Source organism: Zalophus californianus, chromosome 1 (genome assembly GCF_009762305.2).
Source record: "Zalophus californianus isolate mZalCal1 chromosome 1, mZalCal1.pri.v2, whole genome shotgun sequence".
NCBI lineage: Eukaryota > Metazoa > Chordata > Mammalia > Carnivora > Otariidae > Zalophus > Zalophus californianus.
Window position 1 is genome coordinate 204,630,857 of NC_045595.1, and position 23,661 is coordinate 204,654,517.

At 42.1% G+C, this 23,661-nt stretch overlaps 1 protein-coding gene across 5 annotated transcripts in view; it reads left to right on the forward strand.

Annotated features, from left to right (window-relative positions):
* Positions 1 to 9,376: 9,376 nt before the first annotated feature.
* Positions 9,377 to 23,661, forward strand: part of SLC5A3 (solute carrier family 5 member 3) — a 34,026-nt gene continuing 19,741 nt past the window's right edge. Inside the window, exons 1-2 of one of the 5 annotated variants that reach the window (XM_027585286.2) lie at positions 9,802 to 10,012; positions 14,776 to 14,876. The gene's annotated coding sequence lies outside the window, so the exon portion shown is untranslated. Of the gene's footprint in view, positions 9,554 to 9,801; positions 10,013 to 14,775; positions 14,877 to 16,703; positions 23,310 to 23,661 lie in introns of those variants that run through there. The other 4 variants (XM_035729084.1, XM_027585289.2, XM_027585284.2 and 1 more) reach the window with 4 other exon arrangements.

Sequence of the window (23,661 nt, forward strand, 5' to 3'; positions counted from 1 at the left end):
TACCTTTTAAGTAGGAAGTAGAGCCTGTAGGCCCATGGAAAGAAGGGAGGTATCAGAGTTGGGCCAAGCAGTTTTCTTCTGCCTTCAAAATGACACCAGAAACACGTTCATATGGAATGGGCCTCTCATTTACTTATCATTCATTTATTCTCCGATATTTACTCAGCATCTATCATGTATCAGTCCCTCTGTTTGGCGCTGGGGGTACAGAGGTTTCTTTCTTGAGAATTTATGTATTCATCATTAAGGCCACAAGGTAAAGAGGAGATGACACTTTGTTAGTTCCGGCTCTCTAAGAAGCAGACACCAAGACAGGATCAGACATGTAGGAGACTTCTTGGAGAAAATGCCTGCGAAGGACAAAGGAAGGGAAGCGGAGAAGGTGGGGAGAAAACTGCATTGCAGGTCTGACATCTGTGCTGGAGATGGGGAGGGGAGAGAGAGTCTCACACCGCAGGACAATTCCAAGAAAGGTTTGGTCAGGTCACTGGGAAGTCCTTGAGCCCAAGTCACCTATCAGAGGAGTCCTGGGTGTAATAGAAATGAACCTGAATTTGTACCTTCACTGTGCTCCATCCTTGACTGGGAGCAGCTTGGGGGATATGTGGTCTCAGTGATAATAGAGCAATGGATCCAGAGGGCCAGCAGCTAGGAATCTGAGCAGGATCTTTGTACTTCTGTCCTGTGCATGCAACAAGGTATGGTTCATGGGACAATGGAGTAAGCACAGGTGCTAGAAGAGTACAGAGGAAGTGCACCTGATCCAGACTTTCAAGTTTAGGGTAGGTTTTCTGCCAAGCAGTGGTCGAAACTAAGATGTGAGCAGAGGAAAGCAAATTGACATATGCCACTGGAGAAGTGCCCACTGGTACCAGCACTTTGAGGAACTGCTTGGCATTATATAGAAGAGTTCGGGGTTTGCATACCCTGGGAGAGAGCATTCCACTCTTTGCACGTGTACGTATATGCACTGGTCTGCGTGTGCAAAATGTTCCTGGTGGTACTCTTTGTAATAGCCACCCACAGAGGAAACAACCATGTTCTCCTAGCAGAACAGATAGACAGTGGTTTAGCTGCAGTAGTTTCAGGGATGAAAATAACTGAGCGACAACTACACTCTATGACTTGGATGAATCTCCTAAACATGATTTTGAGGGGAGAAAATGTGAGGCACTCACACAACATTCAGGAAGCGGGCAGAAATGGGCTCCTGCTTGGGGAATGCATCCAAAGATGGTAAGACCAGAAAGGAAACCAAGGAAAAGTGGGGAGGAGAGGGGTTGTGCTTCTAGAGAGGCAGGGAAGAAGATTCTGGGATGTGGTCTTCTGAGATGCTTGTGAAATAATTCTTTTTTTTTTTTAAGTCGGCTCCACGCCCAGCATGGAGCCCATTGTGTGGCTTGAACTCACAACCCTGAGCTGAGATCAAAAGTCGGACCCTTAACCAGCTGAGCCCCTCGGGCACGCCTTGTGAAGTAATTCTTATCATTCTCCATATGTGTTTCATGCAATCCCATGAAACATCTCATAATTAAAAAAAAAGAAAAAGGTGGAGGACAAAGAGAAGTTGGCTGGGGGAAGGGAGTAGAGTGTGCTCCAGGCAGAGAGGAAAGGGCGGGAGGGGAAATGCATGCAGAGCCCAGGGATTGCAAACACCATGGAGTAACACTGATGAGTGGCAAGAGGGATGCGGGTCGGGTGGGGGGTGCACTGCCGAAGGAAGGGCCTTGTAAACCCCCGTTGAAGAGTTAGGGACTTTACCCTGAGGGCAAAGGGGAGCCACTGAAGTATTTAAGCTGTGGAGAAACTGAATCAGATTTGTGTTTTCAGAAAGATCCTTTGGCCATGGTGTGACGAGGTACCTCACAGTACCCAGGTGAATGGAGGTGAGGTGGTCAGAGAAAGGGTTCCTGGTCCTTGCATGTTGCCCATGGCACTTACCCAGGGCTTGCAGCTGCGGGCCTCCAGCTGGAGTCAAGTTTAATAGCACTGATTCCCAGGCCTGAAGCTGCCCTTCTTCACCACTGGCTGACCCACAGCCCTCCTTTCTGCATCGAGGAACTTGGCCATGTCTTAATCACTGAATCATTAACAACAGGAGGAGTTTCTCCAATCTGGCTGCTCTCTAATGTCAACCAGGCATATTACTGATTGAAGATAAAGTGCTGTCCTCGCTCCCAAAGGCCCTGTCTTCTGGATTCTGAACATTTTGGGGCAGAAGGGGAATGGAAAAAAAAGGACTTGTAAATAACTGATCACTGCAAAAGTTAACCCCTTAAGAATTCCCTAGTAGGAGTCTTTTAATGATAGCACTACGTGTAATGATTCTTTAATCACTTAAGTGACTTGTTCCATCTGTAGTAATATAGAGGAGCAGTTGGTTAACATGGTTATTTAAAATTTTCTTAGTAACTATGTATTTAGTATTAAGGTCAGTTGTGGACTTTTTTATTCAAGTTGGGAGCTAAATCCCCAAGATATTTCCTGCATATTCTCCTAAGGTCTTGGTAACCGGAAGCTGAAAGTTCAAGATGAGTTATTGTAGGAGGTGTCACCTGATAGCTCCCAATTATCTTGTAATTTTAATTGCACATAAGGATTTTTTTCTTTTTGGCAGCATAAATAGCTGCTGTTACTGTTGCCAGTAAGTTGATTTTTAAAAATATGGGCAATTTGAAAAAATAGATATTATCTAATACTAAAACATTATATCCTGGTTTGCGATACACTTTCAAGTATAAAATCTTCCTCACAGCTGCTTTTGAGGGTTTGACTTCCTACCAGATACCATCTCCATTGCAAAGGATCATTTACTTCCTGAATATGGGCTCCGTTGGAATCCCCTCTGCCTCCCACATGCTCTTCACCTGCCTGTCATCTGCCTTAGTAAAAGGAAAGTCCAGTGAAGTTCAGATCAAGGGCACAACTCTGTTTTGACCCTGAGTCAAAGGGGGACTGTGTAACTACTGGATATAATCTAGTGCCTATGGGCTTTGCTCCTCGTACCAACTCTACGCAACCCCTTCTCATTATAATGAGGGCATTCTCCCCGACATGAATCAACAGAGCCCTAGCAACATGGGTGAGATGATCCTCACAGAGGGTGGACTTTGAGATGATATTGACATATTGACCTTCTTACCAGGATGTGTTGACTGGTGGTGTCATGACCCCCAACTTTCAACAGTCCTTGGGTGGCCAGATCATTTAGGTGGTGGATCTGCCACTTTCTTTCCTTTGGTTGAAACCTTGAAGAGGGAGACTCTTTAGAGAAATAAAAAATATCAACTCAAGTTCTTCAGAAGATCATAATCTTGCTCTGAAGATTTATGAAGATAAGACATCCAGAGAGAAAAAAAATACTAATATATTGAATTGTAATGTAAGCTTTATGAATTAGGAGTTGAGGAGATGCCGCACAGGGGCGTGACCAGAACAAAGGCAAGTCAGTCCACAATGTTTATTGAAGAGAAACCCAGGATCCACTGTTGACACTTGCCTCACTAATTTCCCCTCAAATATCCAGTCAGTCAGCACATCCTACAGATTCTATCTCCTCACACTCCTTCCTTCAACTTTCGTCAGCGCCTGCGCCATGCCCTCTGAGCTTGACCCAGCTTGTGCACTTGCCCCCTTTGAATCCATTCAGGCCTGATCACGTTCTGCCCTTTCATGTGCAGCATGAAAACTGCTCTCTGCTGCGCAGGCCTGGCTTGTGTACCTCTCAGGCCTCACCCTGAGTGAGGGCCCCCCTAGTTTATTTTGCCAGGCACTCCCTACTGGCTTTGGTTTTGTGCCTTGTCCCCTTCAGAACCCTTCAGACAGTGCTTCATCCTCCTGCACCCTCTCCAGCTCATGGCCTTCTTTCCTTTTACTAAATCTAAAATCCGTCCACGTGTGTTCTGGATTTTGCACTTGTGGAGGAAGAACATAAAGCAGTTTAACACCTCCAACATTATCGACATTTAATATGAATGTCCCACAATAGGCTGTTGGAGAGACTTCCTTCCTTCCTTCCTCCCTCCCTCCCTCCCTCCCTCCCTCCCTCTCTCTCTCTCTCTCTCTTTCTTTCTTTCTTTTTAAGATTTTATTTATTCATTTGACAGACAGAGAGAGAACACAAGCAGCGGGGTGCAGCAGAGGGAGAGGGAGAAGCAGGCTCCCCACCGAGCAAGGAGCCTGAGATCATGACCTGAGCTGAAGGCAGATGCTTAACTGACCCAGCCACCCAGGCGCCCTGACACTTTCTAACAATGTCAGAAGGAAAGCTAAGTCCTTCGATAAGTGAAGATGTAGGGAGGATTTTTTTTTTTAAGTTAAAAAATATATTAAGTATTTTTTCCTATAGAAGATATTATGGTAAAGAGAACCTGTCCCACAAACAACCCATAATTTTTTTCTTTTTTTTTTGCAGGGCTGGGTAGGCAGGGGTGAAAGTAAGAAAACATTCCATTTAGGCAACCTTTGTCTTCCTTTTTTTTTTCTTATAAAGTGGAACCCAAATTTGAGCTCCCTCGCCCCCCAAAAAACATACTCGATCAAAATTAGAAAAATGCTGGGGCACCTGGGTGGCTCAGTCATTAAGCGCCTGCTTTCGGCTCCAGTCATGATCCCAGGGTCCTGGGATCGGTCCCCACGTTGGGTTCCCTGCTTGGCGGAAGCCTGCTTCTCCTTCTCCCTCTCCCCCTGCTTGTGTTCCCTCTCTCACTGTCTCTCTCTCTCTCTGTCAAATAAATAAATAAAATCTTTTTAAAAAATTAGAAAAATGTTTTGGAAATTAGTGGATTAAAAGAGCTCCCCAAATGCCTGTCCTAATAATATATGTATGTTGCACATAGTGTTTCATTCTGCAAGGCACACAGCCAACAGCACTTTGAGATGACCCAGTGAGTCTATAAAAGGGTAGGTGACAGTGTGTGCAAGGGGGTTTAGAAATACCAGCGAGTTCACTGGTAAAACATTTAAAAACAGAGTGAATTTGAAATGTTGTGACTTGGGTCTGGGCCATGGGCTGAGCAGTCAAGCCCAGAAATGGCAATGTACTTTCCTCAGGGGAAAGATGATAGGCTGAGGAGAGTGATGATTGACAGCTGAAAATATGACTTGATTCGACTGTGGGATTACTTTCTCCATTCATTGAAAACATTCCCATTTCTTCACTCTTTTGAGAGTTGTCTTTAGATGCACAAGGCCTGTCTGTGACATGTCTTTGAGAATTAATGACCTACTGTGAGCTCAATGTAAAGCCTTATTATACAGTAATATAAAATAAGAAGGTAAAGATGATTAAGCGGCTCCAGGGCATACACTGATGTTACTTTTTGAAATAGGACTGGATTTCAACTTATTTTTTCTTTTTTATTGCCTCTCATAAAACCTTACTTGAAAATGAGTCAAGATTTCCGGTTAATCAAATCTTCCAATATATACCACATTAAATGTTTTGGAGACTCTAGGTTACAGAATATTCTTTTTTCTCGTACAACCAAAGTTTTGGACTTGTTCACTAATACAACCTCATGGACCCCTTCTCCCAGATCCTGCCAACCACCATTCTACTCTCTGCTTCTCTGAGTTTGAATATTTCAGATGTCTCATGTAAGTGATATGTAGTATTTGTCCTCCAGTTTCACCCATGTTATCTCAAACGGTAAGATTTCCTTCTTTTTAAAGTCTGACTAGAATTTCAATGCATCACACTTTCTTTATCTGCGCAGGGACATTTAGATTGTGAATAATGCTGCAATGAACAAGGAAGTGCAGATAGCTCTACAAGATCTGATTTCCATTCCTTTAGATGTATAACCATAAGAGTGATTGCTGGATCATATGGTAGTTCTATTTTTAACTTCTTGAGGAGTTTCCATACTGTTTTCCACAGAAGCTGCACCAACTTATATCCCCACCAACAGTGACAAGGGTTTTCTTTTTTCCACATTCTTGCCAACACTTGCTAACTGTTGACACCATTCTAACAGGTATGAGGTGATATCTCATTGTAGTTTTAAATTTTTTTAAAGATTGTATTTATTTATTTGAGAGAGAGAGAGCACGAGCAGGGGGGAGGGATAGAGGGAGAGGGAGAAGCAGACTCCCCTCTGAGCAGGGAGCCCGATGTGGGGCTCAATCCCAGGACCCTGAGGTCATGACCTGAGCTGAAGACAGACACTTAACCAACTGAGCCACCCAGGTGCCCCCTCATTGTAGTTTTGACTTGCATTTCCCAGATGATTAGTGATATTGAGCACCTTTTCGTGTACCTGGTGGTCCTCTATATGCCCTCTTTGTAGAAAAGCCTATTTTCTTTGCTTATTTTTAAATCAGGTAATTATTTGTGTTTGTTACTATTTTTTAATCAAATTGTATGAGTTCCTTTATATATTTTGTATATTAACCCCTTAACAGACATATAGTTTGTAAATATTTTCTCCCGTTCTGTAGATTGCCTTTTCATTTTGTCAATTATTTCCTTTGCTGTGCAGAAGCTTTTCAGTTTGACGCAATCCCATTTGTCTATTTTTGCATTTGTCACCTGTGCTCTTAGTGTTATAGCCAAGAAATCATTACCAAGGCCAACATCAAGGCGTTTTTTTCCCTGTGTTTTATTCAAGGAATTTTATGGTTTCAGGTTTTATGCTTAAGTCTCTAGTTTGAGTTGTGTTTAAGTCTCTAGTTTGAGTTGATTTTTTAAAGAAGATTTATTTATTTTAGAGAGAGAGTGCAGGAGCAGGAGGAGGGGCAGACGGAGAGGGAGAGAGAGAATCTCAAGCAGCCTCCCTGCTGAGGATGGAGCCTGGAGCAGGGCTCGATATTGCAACCTTGAGATCACGACCTGAGCTGAGATCGAGAGTCAGACCCTTAACCAACTGAGCCACCCAATTCTGAGTTGATTTTGGTGTAAGAAAAGGGTATGATTTCATTCTTTTGCATGTGAATATCCAGTTTTTCCAACACCATATATTGAAATGACTGCCTTTTTCCCATTGTGTATTCTTAGGCCCTGTCAAAGATCAGTTGATCGTTGGTTGGCCATCTATGTGTGTTTATTTCTGCCTTCTCTATTCTGTTCCACTAGTTTATATGTCTGTTTTTTATGCCTGTACCCTGCTGTTTTAATTGCTATAGCTTTGTGATATAGTTTGAAATCAGAATGTATATTGCCTCCTGCTTCATTCTTCTTGCGGGAAAATTGCTTTCATTATTCTTTTGTGGTTTCATATGAATTTTAAGATTTTTTTCTATTTCTCTAAAAATTGACATTGGGATTTTGATAGGGATTGCATTGAAATCTGTAAATCATTTTGGGTAGTCTGGGCATTTTAACATTGCTTCTTCTAATCCACAAACACGGATATCTTTTCATCTGTGACTGCTTTAATTTCTTTCATCAGTGTTGTTATAGTTTTTAGTGTATTAAAATTAATATAAAATATTATAGTAATATGTTATAATTCTAAATGCTGACTTATATACACAGTATAAAATTCAAAATATCTTTCTGGTGAACTTAAATTTGTAGTTATAATAGAAGGACACTAAATTTGCATCAGCATTCCTTGTGGTTTTATCATCTGTTAGTGAACCCATGAGCATCCTGGTGCTGTACTTAAAAAAAAAAAAAAGTTGAAGGGGGAAAATCAGGGTAGCTGCCCTTTCTCTCCCTTTCAGAAGAAATGGAGTGAGCCCCCTGGGCAGTCACCAGATTGGGAGGGTTGGGGGTGCTTTGTTGAGGCATTATGCAATCAGACTAATTTCCTCATACTAATTGTCAACAAGGTAGACCCTTCACTCATCCCTGGCCATTAGGGAAAAATTATGGAGCTTCCAAGAGGAAATGCTAAAAGTTAAAGTCAACTGGTGGTGTTGCCCTGGCCTTTGGCTTGGCATATTACTTTGGAGTTCATATTTTCTCATTCCCAAACTGGGACATGTGGTTGACAACAGGAGGGACTGTTGAAGTAGGGAACCATCCTGGAAAACCTGTAACTCACTTAAGGTTCATAAAGTCTTTGCTTTCTTCTGTTATTTATTTATAATATTCTACTTTTTTTTTTTTTAACCAAAAGTGAAATGAGTCAACACTAACCAGGTAATTTGTGTCAATACCTGGGTAGCTTTTCTTTGAAAGAATAGGGGTTGTGGAGAAGTCCAAGGATAGAAAATGGTAAAACCCAAATATCACAGAATAGATGTGTTCAAAAATCATCTTTATCTTTGATGGGGGATGGGATGTAAGATCTGAGAAACACCAAGGTCTCCGGATAAGGTGACAAAGGAACTCTATTCTTGGTTTACATGGGATACATGGCAAATCTACTGAATAATATTATTGGCACTTTAATCTGCGTGTGGGAGAGAACCAGAAGCTGGACTAAGTATGGGTTCAGCCTTCTTATAGTCTGGATCCAAATTTTATCTCTATTACTGTTTGACCTGGGCCTGGTTACATAACCTTTGTGTGCCTGTATTTTTGAATACCTAAAGCGGGGGTTAATAATAGTACTTGCCTCACAAAGTAAGAATTTTAGGAGAGGCATATAAAAGCCTTAGCGTGGGGCCTGATACACAGTAAGTGCTCAGTAAATTTTACCTATTAGCGTTAAAGCACTTTAAAGGACAAACATTTCACCTACAGGCCCTTTTAACGGGGCAAGCATCGTATGCAGGGGCGACAATTGCAGGGGCTCAGTCCCTAAGGAGTGGAGCTGGAGAAAATGCATTTTGTACAACGTCTGCCAGGAACAGTACAGCCCACGGCTGGAGGGAAAGGTGATCCCTGTGCGCCTGTTTGGGGGGTAAAGGGAATGTACCACGGGACTCTCCTCCCTTCAGGGCACGCTCATGCTCCCAGACGGTTACTAAACGGCTTTCCAAGTTCTCAGCTGGTCCTCTAAATGAACGCTGAGCAAACATTTAAAGAATATCGATTTGAGCCAAAGTATTAGCCTGCCCTTGGCAACTACACGTGGGACAGGCCGGGCTCACACAACAGATGCCTGTGTCGCGCTTGTGTGCAGGCATCGTTCTCAGGTTTACGTGCATCAGCTCACTCAAACGCATCTCGGCCCTGGGAAGTAGGTGCCCTTCACATCCCCTTTCTTCAGGAGCCTGCCAAGGTCAGGCAGCCCGCGAGGGATGGGGCCAGACCCGACCACGCGCGCGGCGGCCCACAGCCTGCGCCTTGCGCCCACCTCCCCGGGGAAGGGGCCCCGGGAATCCGCGCCTGCAGCCGCGCGAGGACGGCTGTGGGGAGGGGGCGCGAGGGGCAGGCTGGCCCGGGCGAGCCCTGCGCGCGGAAGCGCAATCCTCAGGCGGAACGTTCTGGAACTCCCCTGCGCAACCATGGGCGGGGAAAGCCCAAGTCCGGCCGCGACCCCACCCGGAAGAGCGTGGCCGCCTTAGAAGGTCCCCCGCGCCGACAAGTCGCGGGCGAGGGGCGCGCGCACGGACAAGACCGCACTGTTTAGCGCACGCGCACACGAGGGCGCACGCTCGCCCGCCGCCCAGAATGAGACGGAGGCATGGAAAGTTCCAGCTGGTTCGAGAACCGTAGGTAGCTGGAGCGGCGGCGGCAGGGTCGGAGGCGGAGTGCGGCCCCCGCTGGCCCCTCCTGGCCGAGCCCGCGGCGCCACCCCCGCGCAGCGGCTGCGGGGCCGGGGGGTCCTGGCGGGGGTGGCGCGCCTGGGGGAAAGGGACTGTCGAGGGGGCGCGGTGCTGCCGCCTTAAGAGGGAGCGGGGCGGGGCGCGCGGGGGGGCGGGGCGCGCGGGAGGCGGGGCGCGCCGAGGGGGGCGTGGCGGGCCGTCTGCGCAGCTGCCAGAGCCTTAAAGCCCGGGCTCGCTCGGCCGGAGCGTGCTTTCGCCGACCAGGAGCCTTCCGGCCCAGCACTCCGTCAGGCCCCCGCGGTCCCCGCCCCTCCTGCGTCCCGGGAGCCGGCTCGGTCCGGAGCCGCGCGCGGTGCGACCGGGCATGCCCCGCTACGAGCTGGCTTTGATCCTGAAAGCCATGCAGCGGGTAAGTGACCTTCCCCCCAGAGCCCGCCTTCCCGCGCGGGCGCTCCTCACCCCCAGCCGCTAGGCCGTCGTCCCCCGCCCTCCCTGCGCGGCCGGGGGAGGGAGGCCGGGGCCGCGGGAGGGCGGCGGGCGTCCGCGCTGAGGGGGCGCGCGTGGGCCGGCCGGCGCGGCGAGGCCGCGTGCGCGCGGGAGGCGGGGGTGTGCCCGCGCGGGAGCGCGGCCGCGGGAGGGTGTGCCTCGCACGCGGCCGGCCGGCGGGGCGGGCGGGGGGCGGGGCGGCCGCGGGAGTCTCTGGAAGGTCCGCGGGAGGACACGCGCGAGCGCCGGGTCCCGCGCCCGCCGTAGCGAAGCTGCCTCGTCGCCGGCCCCGCCGCCGCCGCCGCCGCCGCCGCCCGCTCCGCCTCCACACTAGCGCCCGCCGGCCGCCCTGGAGCCGTCCGCGCTCAATAAAACGTTCTCCACAGCGTGTTTGTGCAGTTTTCTGGACCACGGGCGCTTGTAACCGATCTCACGTTAAAAAAAAAAAAAATCTTTGACTTCTCTTTTTCTGACTTCAGCGAAAATCCTGCTCCGGGTGCCCTTAGCCCAGTTTCATTCATGCAAGTTGTGGCCTTTTTTGCGCCTTCCGGAAGAAACTTTTCTCTCCCCCGCTTTTGATTGATCTTGAGGTAGGGGATTTCAGGTTTGGAGGGATGCTAAGCGAACCTGCAGACCGTTCGTTGCAAGTGATGGTGTGGCCGAGGACAGGGCCCCGCGGCCCGGAGGCAGCTCTTCGTCCTCTGTTCTGGGTCAGGTACTCCACAAGCCTTCGCCGAAATCCCCATTCTTCCCGTGAATTCGGTAACGTAGAGTGTGGTGTGTGCTTCCCTTCTCCTCCCTCCCCCGCCCAGGTATGATAAAAAAATAACTCCACCATGTCTGAACTTTGCAAAGCAGAACTTTCTACGGCGCTAGAATCACGCTTTGGGTCAATTTGGAGGAGTCGCTATTCAGTGAAGTTTGGTTGAACTTAAATTTAAGCCTGGGATCACGGACCTACCTCTACAGAAAAACTGGCGATCTCGGAGCGTTAGGAAAGGGCTGGAGTCACCGCACACTACAAAGTGGGAGAGGACACTAGTGTCACTTGATCAGGTCTAGAGAGGCTGGTCAGGCGTGCCATGTGTCCGCAAGCTTGTTCTCCCAGAATTTGGGAGAAGATAAGATTGTATTGTTTAGCCTCTGGAGTATTCCCCCTTTCTGGCTCTTCTCCCTCCACGCTGAGATACTACTGCTTAAGGAGAATAGGAATAAGGAAAAACCAGAAGCACTTTATTGAAAAGGAAACACTTGTAATTATGTAGAAATTGGTTAAGCCCTCCCTTTAACCTGTGCTTTTTAGGCAATACCATAGAGCCTGGGAAATGTGGTTATTGAAATTTATTTTACCTTGTTTTAGGGATGAAACGGGTAGCATCAGTCAGAGTATAGGCATAATACTTGTTTATTCCATAAACCTTTGAAATGAAAACTCCACACTCTTTGTTTTTAGCATAGCTGCCAAGTACATTGGTTAATTAACAGGGCTCTAAGCAGATTAGTTTAAATGTATTTGCTTTACCATGTTACTTGCATTTCTTTGTATCCTGTTTTTTGGTATACTGCTGTATGTGGCGCAAACATTTTTTACTTTAGTTCAGGTAAGACACATAGTGCAGTTTGGTGAAAATGATAATTCAATGCTTTCCTTGAAATCCCTGGGGGGAAAGGGCAACCCATTAGCAGCAGATAATCAAGGTGAACTCCTCCTTGGAGAAGGAGGCCTCCTTGGGTACAGATAGGACATTGTAACAATGGTGAAGTTGTGTGGAAGAGTTCTTGACCTGAATAAAGTCAGATTAAACAACAGCAAAAACTTATCTCTCTCTTTTATTTTTTTGTTCATAAAACTAGTTTTGGAGTAGGTTGTAACTGTCTAACAGACTTTCTGGTTTTGAACAATTTTGCTTTCAACTTAGGAAAATTGGATTCTAAAACAGGATCAGTACTTGGGAAAAAATGAATGAAAAAGTTCACGTTAGGTTTATGTGATTGCAGAATCCCACTTGTGAGCTCCTACACCTTTGGCAGGCTTAGGGAACCCCAGTTCTAGTCTGTAGCAGTTTGTTTCGTCTGCAGGAGGCGTGTAGTGACGCCTCAATTCCGAGTGGCGTGTTTTTCATATTTTTAGATCCTAAAGTGTACACCCTTTTAAGGGGACGGTTTAACCCCCAGCCAATCACTGATGTGTCTTGGAATTGAGGAATGGGCTTAATGTTGACAACTCTTAGAGCAGACATGGAAGTTGAGACTGATGGGAGTTTTTCCAGCATTTTTTGTTTGGATTCCCAGAGGTGTCTTCCTTTGTGTTTCTTTTTCGTAGTGCTCTAGAAGCCTGAAGAGCATTCCTGGTCTCTTTGGAGTGTGTTACTCCCTTCTCCCTATTTTATTTCCTTTGACCCCTAGCCGGGCTCCTTAAAAATGAGCATACAAGAATTTTTAAATTGAAAATGCAGAAACTGTATTGAGGCTATCAGCATGTCTTAAAATATGGAGACCCCTTGTGTTGTAGCACAGTCACCTGTGGGGGTTCCTGTTGAAAGGTTTCAGGGTGTAGTATACAGAATGAGTCCTTCTTGAACTGTACAATTTTGTGTTGATTAGTCACTTAGAATTTCCAGTGCAATGTTTTTCTCAGTTTGCAACAGGGAGTTAAATGAGTCTGCTTTGAGTCACACTTCCAGGTTTATGCATTTCTGAATGTAGTTACCAATCCTCCCAAGAAGAAATTTATTTGCAGGTGCCATTTAGCTGGAATTTTGTTTTAGTGTGTGTATTTAAAAAAGTCTTCATTTTCGTTTCTCCCCAACTTTTACTTTAGTATGAAAAGTAGGTAAAAGTGTGACTAAATTCTGAAATTGGACATGGTAAAGTAATGGATGTTGTGAAACCAGGCCTTCAGAGGTGATGACTAAAGCCATTTGAAAAGGTTGTTGCTTAGACCAGTCTTAGATCATATTTATAGAAGGGTCTCCAGAATAAAAAGATTTGAGTCATGTTACACCTATATCAGATAATATCAGAGGAGTTTTTTAACAACTGAAAAAGAAACCAAGTGCCTGTGAGGAGAGTTCTCTGTTCCCCTCTGCTTTGTCCTCTTGCAGTGGGAACATTCAAGTAGAGAGAAGAGGGGTCATGCATTGGTGGTTAAGGTCTGACACGGATTTCTGAGGACCCTTTTCTGGAGAGTCTGAGGAAGTGGCTGATGTCCCTTCATTTCACCTTGAAATTAGATTTTAAAGATTGGTACTTAATTTCAGTTAGGCAGAAGACAACTGCCAGTACACGAATGATAAAGCCACATACTGTGTAGAGAAGCCTAGGAAAAGCTGTGTAAACTGTATAAAATTTTTACTCTTAGGATGGGTTCAGGAAGAGGAATTTTGAGATGAAAAAAAGATCTATGCAGAATATTTATATTCTGTGGTTACTTAGTTTAGGAACTTTTTAAGTTAAGGAACATTTTAATTACCATGTCTTAGTATGTTTGCCCAGAGTTGGCATATTTAGAGTTATGAAAGCCCTGGGCAAATAGTTTTTTCCTGAAGTTTTCTCAGTTGCTACTCAGGAATTTTTACATGAGGAATTAAAGATTAATGGTTTAAGTGATAACTAGCTTAATTGCTAAATGAATACATATGTGTTTGATAAAATAGCATTTATATATCTTCTTGCATATTACATTTTCCTAAGAGGAATAAAAGAGCTGATAGGTACTTTGGAAATCTTGAGTTCTTTTTCATTAAAAGAGTTCACCAGTTACTTTATGTTTATAAATTTCATTGAAAAACAGTATGTTTTAAATTTTAAAATCACTCATCGAAATAGTTCTTTGTAGGTAAAGGGTTATTTGTTGTAATCTGAGTTTAATTTATAACCTGGGTTTTATAAGTTTAGAAATAGAAGCGTAGTGATATTCCAGTTCTTGAAACGTAGAAAGCCGTAGGTTTTCTGACTGTGCAGTGAAGAGTCTTGTATTTTTCTTTACTCAAGCCTTTTTGATTAGAAAAAACTGGCAGAAGTTTTGTATTTGTTCTAGAGTTGTATCCAAGGTAGGATCTTCTGAAAGTAATACCTACAAAATGTTTACAGTTTAGATAACTTTTGGAGATGTAGATAAACTCAAGTATGGGACTAGCCAAACCTAGGTCATTGTAGCTTCGCTTGTGGGCAACATTTGATAACAAGGAAATAGTGACATTTTTGCTCTCAGATGGTAGCAGACTAAAGTCCAAAAGGAAACCTCTTTGTTCTAGCTGTCAGATGGCTAAGTTAGTGTTTTTCTTCTCATGGGCCCTCCTTGAACAGCTTAGCTTGTATCTTTAATAATCACCCTTTGTGTTTTGTCTGCTTGAAACCAGACAACTTAAAATAGTTATCCAGTAATGAAAGACTTGAGCCTTGTGGGCAATGTTATACTCTCATTTGGTATTACAGTTTTCTTGGGTTACAGCTCATTGCCGCAGCAAGTGATTGAAGAAGGAGTCCTGTTCCTGCCCCTGAGCTACAGCTAAGGTACAAGGAGTGGCTTGGGGGTAAGGAGTCCTTCCTCACCAGACATGGTTTGTATTTATTAAGACTGCTTGTCAGAAATTAACATTCTGCACTGATTTTTTTCCCTTAATTGTTATTCATGACTCATACATTCATTACTGATGTTTATAGGTTTTTTTTTTTAAAATCTAGGAATTTATATGCAGACTGCTATTGAATCTTCTCACCTTTAGATTACAAAATCACTTTAAAGAAAACTGAGAGCTTGAAAGCAGTGAGGGACAAACTCTAAGGTAATAATTTTTGTCCAGTGCCTTTGCTGTATTTGTAGTACAAGTGTAATTTTTCTGTTAAAGATAAAGAATACCTCTTTTTAGTGGAAGGCAGTATTCTTAACCAACTGAGATTATTGTCAACACATGTAGTTACCTCTTAGCGGAATCAAATTTAAGGAATTAGTCAAATTTAAGGAAATCATTCAAGTTTAATGAACATCTGGTAAGTTATTAATATATTTAAAGGAAAAACTGCCCTCAGAAGTTTGGAAAAGGACAGTTAATCCAGTTCTCTCATCTCTGTTGTTCTGTTACAGCAGGAGTTGGCAAATGGTGGCTCACAGGCCAATTTAAACCTGCCACCTGTACTTTCTGGCTTTTGAACTAAGAAAGGATTTTACATTTTTAAGTAGTAGGAGAAAAAAACTCAAAAGGATAATTTATGACTTGAAAACTCTATGAGATTCAAGTGTCAAGAGTCCATAAATGTAGGTGTATTGGAACATAACCCTGTTCATTTGTTTATATTTGTTCTCTTGTCCTTTACAGAAGAAATTTGACCCCTGATTTAGAATATACAGACACATAATTTTGTAGGTTCAGTATTTTTCTAAGCTTCTTATGGTGCTGTTTTCTGACATTTCTGCTTTGATTCTTTCCTTTCCTTCCTTGTATTACTATATCTTTCACCTTCATGTGGATGATTTGCCTTTGTGTGTGTGGTTTTTTTTTTTTTTTTTTTTTTTTTTTTGGGTAACAAGCTATGAACTCTGGCATTTTGTTCTCTCCTGTGTGGTGGTTATAGCCTCCTGGATGTTCCCTTGGCACTGCAAACTCAATGTGGTTCAAACTTGAGTTGCCTACCCTAAAACTTGTCTAACTTAACTCTGTTTTACGACTTCTCTGTCTTCTGTTACCTGTGGCTGAACAAATTCCACTCCTTATATTCCTGTTACCCAATCCCATGTAGTCTTCTCTGCTCGAGTTGAACCACTAATATTTCTAGCTTGATTCTTACAGTTTCTTAGCTGGTCTAACGCTTTGCCAAGGGGAGGTTAGTTAATGCCTGTAGTGAAGATGCTTCTTGGAATGCAGAAATAGCTGTTCTTGAGATACTTTAAGACCATTAAATGGAGATTTCACTTGAGATTCATTTTTAGCAAGGAAATAATACAGAGCATTGTGTAGTGGTGACTTTCGGATTACTTTATTACCTGACAGTTGATCCTGTCAACACTGTTGCCAAACTCCAGCACACCTCCCGTTTTCACAAAGCCATTAAGTGAAGTCTGGCATCTAAGGCCACCTCTGATGGGACCCCAATTTTTTTTTAACTTCATCTCAATTTCTTTCATTCTCCTTTCCATATATCGAGTAAGCAACCTGTTGCAGATCCCCATAAATACCATTGCCTTTCATTTTCTTTGGTGCCTGTGTCATACTGCTTTTCTTGGAATGCCCTTCCTCTCCATATTACCCATGGTCTATGTGAAAACTTGCTTAAAATGCGTTTTATCTTGTTTAGTACATTAAAAAAATATTGAGTACCTACACTGTTAGGAGTACAGTCTGTAACCTATAACCTTTCCTTTGGATTTGCATGGTGTTTTCCTGTGTCTTATCACATGGATCACTTTCATATGGTAGTTAATTGGCGAATGTTCATCTCCTTTGCTAGATTACAAATTCTTGAGGGCCTGTTTGATTTCTGTCCTCTGCTCTGCATTGCACATGTCCATGTTCACTTAGTTACCTTATGAGGATTTCTGCTTTCATCTCTGAAACGTTTTGGGTGATAGCATGCTGACCTCTTGTGTTAGTAAGTTGTTTTCAAGTCCGTGCACTTGGCTTGCACTGGGCGGGGGTGTATGCTTACCAGAAGTCCTGGTTTCCAAGACTATTTCATGGCAGGTAATCTTGTTTTTATAATAATAATAATTTAAATATCATGTAAACTGATGAAATGAGTGCAAAACTTTTTTTCCCTGAAAACCAAGTTGGATTCTTTGGAAAGACTTGATAAAGGTGAGTTACTAAATAATGGCTGTAGAATTAGTTGGCTGCAATATCTAAAATTTTGGGAGGAAGAAGAGCATTAGTCCCAAAGGATTCTGTATGTAGACTGCTTTACAAGGATTTTTTAAAGCTTTCCACTTTAATGAAACTGAAAATGGAAAATTGTAGATGATGCATTTATAGATGTGGTTTAGATCAAGCAGAAGGAACTTCAATCAGCAAGGAGCTCCTCATCATCGATCCCATTCTCCAAGTGCTTTCACCCCATATTAAGATTGGCAAATGAATGTACATTTATGTGTTAAACTTAAATAAAATTTTTAAGGTACGTATGTATGATATTTCGATTTCCTACTTTAGCTTTAATTCATTTTTTTACCTATTATTTTTGGATATGATTGTTTTGGTTATGAAAGCTTCTGCTTCAGTAAGTGCTCTGATTTTGTTTTCTAAATGAATAGAAGAATGTAAGATCCTCAATGAAGATACTGGTTGTGTTATGTCGGAATAAACAAAAGAACTGACACTGGGAAACTAGAAAGAGCTAGAGACAGATCGACTTGGTTTTGGTTCCTGGCACCTACCTTCTAGGGATCTTAACCTTTTTGGATCTTCATTTCCTCGCTGTAAAATGGGAGCGATCCCTAAATTGGAGAGTCTGAAGATAAAGTGGTAACATGACCTTGGACGTAATAGGTCTTCAGTATGTCACTAAAGTAGCTTTGTAATATCAGGCAAGTTATCCAACTTCTATTGCCTAGTTTTCCATTATTACCACCTTAATGATAAAGACACTCTAAAAGGTAAATTTTTTTATATGTAAGTTGTTTTATCAGAATCTGAGCCTTAGTCAAACCTGGAGTATAGTAGTTGCTCAATAAGTATTTGAAGTCATGAACATGAGTCATACTACATAATAGCTTGTCTGCTAATTAAGGCAAGGGCGAGTTTTTGCATTTAGGAGATGTAAAGTGTGTATATGAGGGTTCCCATGGACTGTACCAGCTTAGAACGACCTCTTTGTTAGGCTGATGTCTATATCATTTAGTAACAACTGCTGGCCTTTGCCAGGCGCTGTGCACTAGGACTTCTCATCAAGAACTAAACTATTTGCGTCTGGTCTTTGTGTTTATCTCTCCCATCCAACTTTATTATAACTAGTACTTTAAGTAAGACTTAATGTATGTTTTAGGTGAGAAGTTGGGAAAAGTGAAGAATAGGGAAAATTTAAAGAGAAGAATTACTTAAGATAGGCTATTAATTATTAAGGTGATTTGAGGCAAGTGTAGGGGGAAACTTAGTATTTTAATTTATTTAGTAAATGTTTGATTGCTAATGGGCAAAGCTAAAGCTGTAAGGATGACCTCTTTTCAGTAAGAAAAACAGGTGTAGCAGATAGATGGTAGGCTAATCAATTTCTGCCACTACATGCACGAATACGTTTTCAGTTAGTATTCTACTTTTCATGTTTGATGCAGCAGTGGATTATAAAACTACATATTTTAATTGGTGATTTTAAGAATTTGTTCCTTTCCTGTTGGTAATAGATTTTATAAGAATTAAAACAGTATTATTTTACAGCACAAGTTGCTGGAGTGTATATATTTCATTAATATGCTTAATTTTTTTTAGTAATTGTTTTATAAGCCAGAAAGACTTGTGATCTAACAAGTCCAAGATAAGACCTTCTACAAGAGATGATGTTTACTTAACTGTCAGTCTTCTAAATCCAGCTTTATTTCAGGCTTAATTTGTGACTTGGTACCCGATTATTTTATTTTACCTTAAGTTGCATAATGGGCTTGGGGATCATATAAGGTATTGGGCCCACTTGGAGCAGACTTAAGGAATGTGTGTGTGTGAGCGTATAAAGGAAGAAACAAGAATGTGACCAAGAGGAATAGTAATGCTGGAACTGAAGTCCTTTTCATTCTGTTTGGGAGATGGCAATGTGAATTGTAAATGTATTCATGAGTTAATAAAAGCTATTTAGCAAAGTTGCCTGAGAAATAGCCAGGATGTGTGTTAATTCTTTTAACTGTTGTTTTAAGACTGGGTAAGTATGAAGGGTTGTCCTCAGCTTAGATTATACTTTGTCATAGTTTGGAGTGTTTTAATTCATGGCTCTGAGGGGCTGGGTGGGCCCGTGGCGAGATGGAAGAGCTGCGGGGTGGAAAGCGCATGTGTGATGGTGGTGCTGGTGCTTACCCCCCTAGTCTGTTGCCTGGGAGGGTGGGCCTGGTTCACCAGCTCGTCCTTTTCTCTCCTGTTCGTAGTCAGAAATCCAGAGTTTTTAGGAAATCCAATTTTTAAGATGTTGGCAACTAATTCAAAATTACTTAAGCATCATGGACCAAATGAAATAAATCTGTTGGTCAGATATGCTACCACCTTATAATTTCTCATTTAGATAATTGGCTTTAGACATTTTTTAAAGATGTCCATGATTGCTTTTGGACCTCTTTAGCATTTAGGTTTCAGAAATTCCTGCTCACATGTTGATAAAACCCACTTTGTTAATTGGTCATTGGTTTACAATAGGACTGATAGTTAATTAGTAAATGGCAAACATGTTCTATTCTTAAAAGTAATACTAGTTTCTAGTTTTGGACTATTGAATTATGTATGTCCATATAGGCTAAAGTGTTGTATGTACAGACTTCAGAGTAGCACAAGGACTAAAGTATGACATAAACTGTCAGAAATTGGTATTCATAGTCCACTTTTTTTTTTTGATGTCTGGATGAGTGCTTATTTTAAGCCCACATTAGTGCAGTTTGGTTTATACCCATTGTACTAACCTCTTAGGGGCTTGAAATACTGTTCTGAGCAGACTGCTTGTCTAGAAAATGAAGTTTTTTGAAGTTCACATTAGCTTATATGACCCATGATCCTTGGAACATAGTATTACCATGAAACAAAATGTAGTTGCTCTTCTAGTCAGAGTATAGAACAAGGGGGTGTTAGAATATTTTTATTTTTGACTAGGCTTCATGTTTCCATAAAGTGGAAGCCAAGCTATTGCCTTGACTGACTTTCCTTTTTTGTCATTCTCACTTCCCCATCCTCACTTCATATACATAACAGCAAATTGCAAGTGAAAAAAATATCTCAGATTCAGTTTGTTCTTTTCCTACCTTTCAAGTCCAGGGTATAATTGATTGTGCAACCCCCCTCCCCACGCCCCCAAGCATTTTTACTGTGATTGTGGCATCGTAGTTAAGGGAATCCCTACCCACTTTGGGAACACTCAGGAGTTGCTGGTGTGGGTGAACCCTTAAAAATGGAATTGCAAGTGAAAGTTTGGACTTAACCAAACCCTTAAACCTCAACCTGGAGTCCTCCGTGCTCACAAACTGGCATTTGCTTGCTTCTGCCCCAGAATCAAGAAATGCTGGTATTGTCTTTGTTTAGTTTTTATAACATTCTTGGTTGACAACTATCCTTACTGTTAGAATGCTTGAATTTTGTCCGTTGAAGAAACCCAAGTGCATCTATCATAGCCAGATTGCTGTGGATGTAGTCCAGTATGGGAAAGTTCTCACTGGGGTGATCAAGACCTTAGCTGCACTTGGATTTCAGGTACTGGGAAGGTCCTTGTGTGGGAACCCGTGTGCAGTGTTTGCTTTCGTTAGATGGGTAAATTATGAATATAAAACATTCAGTTCTGGGTTTGATTCAGATACAAGGTGAGTTTCTGTTGCTGAATGAAAAGCTAAATTTGAGGGTAGGGTCTTTGCCAGGCATATGTTGTATATAGAAAGATGTACTTAAGTGTTCTTTTAAAAAAAATTTGGTTGAACCTCTTAAGTAAATATATGACCCAGTAGTATGTTGTTTTGATTTTCATTCTTTAGCTGGCGTACTACCTGACTTCTCTTTTGTTAGCAATTATATGAGAAACAATTGTGTGAAGCATACTATTTTGAAAACCTGAGATAAACCAGGTTTCCACCAGGGACGATCTTGAGTCTGTAGTAGTGTTACTGGTCCGGGAAAGCCGTTCTCATGTGTGGACTGAGGGCCAGGAGCTTTTGCAAATTCATTTTAAGAAGGTTGAGGTGAAGAAAGAGTCCTAACAAAATTTTCTTTATTCAATATTTTATCTGATTCGGATGAAATAATTGGAACCTGTAACATCAGGATCTTCCTATCTTCTGACATTCATTGGAAAGCAGTTGTGATCCTGTTTCTCTGGATTTTTAGACCAGTCTATTTGTCCTGTCGTTGAAATGCAAGAGGAGAATCTAGCTGCATTCATAATCTGTAACATCATACCAAAGTTTACTTTTTATGTTCAGTTCAGGCCATAATTTCTACTAGTCCTTCCAAATACAGATCAGGTTATCATGTTGTCTTATTTTTTTACTTCTTAAAAATCTTATATTCCCTAAACCTTGAGGAAAATTAGAAAGTTTTAAAAATTTTCCAACCAAATATATCTGCTTGAGGAAACATCCCACTTTTAGGACCTTCTATTTATGACTTGGCCTCCTGGGAGAATTAAGAATCTGGTCTACAAGAAGGCTTGTGTTTATATTTTCTGGCCCCAGTCACATGGAAAAACAAGAAACATTTTGGCATCTGTTCTTCTAGGAATGATTTTTCCAGGAACATCAGACTGGAACCAAGTAGGATAAGTACAGAAAACATGAAGGTGAACCCACAGAGTTGACATGATTGCATGTTCTACCTCTAAACCTTATGTTTTATACTTTAAACCTTAGTGGGTAGTTTAAGCGGGGTGTGTGTGTGTGTGTATGTATTTTCCCCTTGAATACTCAGCCATCTTAAGGGTTAGATAGTGTAATCTGCATTTTACAAGTGAAAAAACTGAAGCAGAAAGGTGTTCAGGGTCACACAGCTCAGTAAATGGCTGGGCCAGCATTCCAAGGGCAGTCTCAACCTAGAAGCTCTAGTTTTCATCACTATATCTGTGAAAAGAGTGTACAACATAGTGATGTAGTAGAGTTAAAGTCCCTTTAGATTGAGGGAAGTATTTCACATCTGTTTTGAGTGCCTACAGGGTACCAGCATTACCATGTTTGGGGGACATACAGTGCTAAATTGTAAGACAAAGTTCCAGCTTTCCTGGAGCGTACATTCTTGTAAGGTAGACAAACTAGCAAATCCTAGAGAAAGCATGATGAGAAACCAATGTGGCAAATTTCATTTCTGTTAGAGTGCTCAGGCAAGGCCGAGACTTAAGTGAGGACTTAAGTGAGGCCATTGCCATTGACCTGGGCAGAAGAGCAGGAACGAGCACAGAGATCTTGGAGTTATGTTAGCTTGCATTCAGTTCAGCAGGCTTTTGTTTGTTTTATAGGTCATCTTCAAGCCTTCCCTGGAAGAACTGACAGTGCGTAACAATTGTTCAGTACTTCATTTTTTCCCCACAGGGCTTTTTTATTTAGTAATCTAGTTGTGCCTTGAGATACCTGTTTTTCCCATTTTGTAGAAGTGAGAGTTAAGATGCAGACTTCGGCACACATTAAAGGAAATAGTTTAATGAATCTCCATACTGTGCTCATCACCCACCTTCAACAACCGATCAGCATTTACCAATCTTGCTTCATCTAAACTCCCACCACTGCCCTTGGTTTTTTTCTTGGAGTATTTTTTATTTTCTTTAGAAAAGTTACAAGACCAGTTCAGTTAATACTTGCATGGTTTTCACCTAGATCACCAAATGTTAGAATTTGCCATATTTGCTCTTTTTTTTTTTTTTAATCTGCACTGTTTGAGAGATGCAGACATCTTGACATGCCTTTTTTAGGAATAAGGGCAGTTTTCTTCCTAACCACAACATAACCATTACCCAATTCTGACATTGATACAGCACTGTTATAAAATGTTCAATACATGTTCAAATTTATCCTGTTATTCCATTAATATTCTTGAGCTTTTTAATCCAGAATTCAGTCAAGGATCATGCATTGAGATGTTTAGTCTCCTTGATCTAGAACAATTCTCTGGGCTTTGTCATTAATGACAGTAGCACTTTGAAGAGTCCAGGCCCACTGGTCTGCACAAACCCTCAATTTGGATTTGTCTAGTTGATTTTCTCATGATTAGAGATAGGTTAAACATTGTTGACATAATTATCAAATAGGGATGTCTGTGTATTGCATCAGGAGGCATGTCAGTTTGTCTCACTATTGATGTTAAGCAGTCATTTGGTTTAGGTGATACCCACCGGATTGCTCCATTGTAAACTGCCTTTTTTCCTTTTGTTTTTATAGAGTGACAAAGTTGAGACTGAGTATTCTTCAGTCTTCTGGCTTTCGCATCTGTTGATGATTCTGAATCAGTTAACATCTCCATGTTCAAATCCCTGAAGTGTCTTAAATGTTTCTCCCCAGTTGGTTTGCTTGAATCTGAATCTAGACCAAGTCCACAGGCTGCATTTACTTGATGGCCCCTTGAGTCTTTACGGTAATTGATTCCCCACCCTTTCTTCCTTTCTGAATTTAGTTGATCATTTCCTGGTGTTCTGTGTGTTCACCTAATCCAGGTATTTTCTGTAAACTGGCAGGTAAAAATTTGAATAGTTTTCAGATTTTGTTTTGCAAGAGCATATAAGTATTCTGGGTGTAGTGTCACATCAGGTTGCACACCTGTCTGCCTTTTAGAGAAGATTCATTCTTGGTGGGCACAGATACTGTCAGCCTCATCCATGCATTTTAAAGTTCCCCATCAACCTTTCACCTAAGGATTCTAGCATCCATTGTAATCATTGTCTAGGATTTGTGTAGTTGCTTTCTCATGATTAGAGATAAGGTTAAAC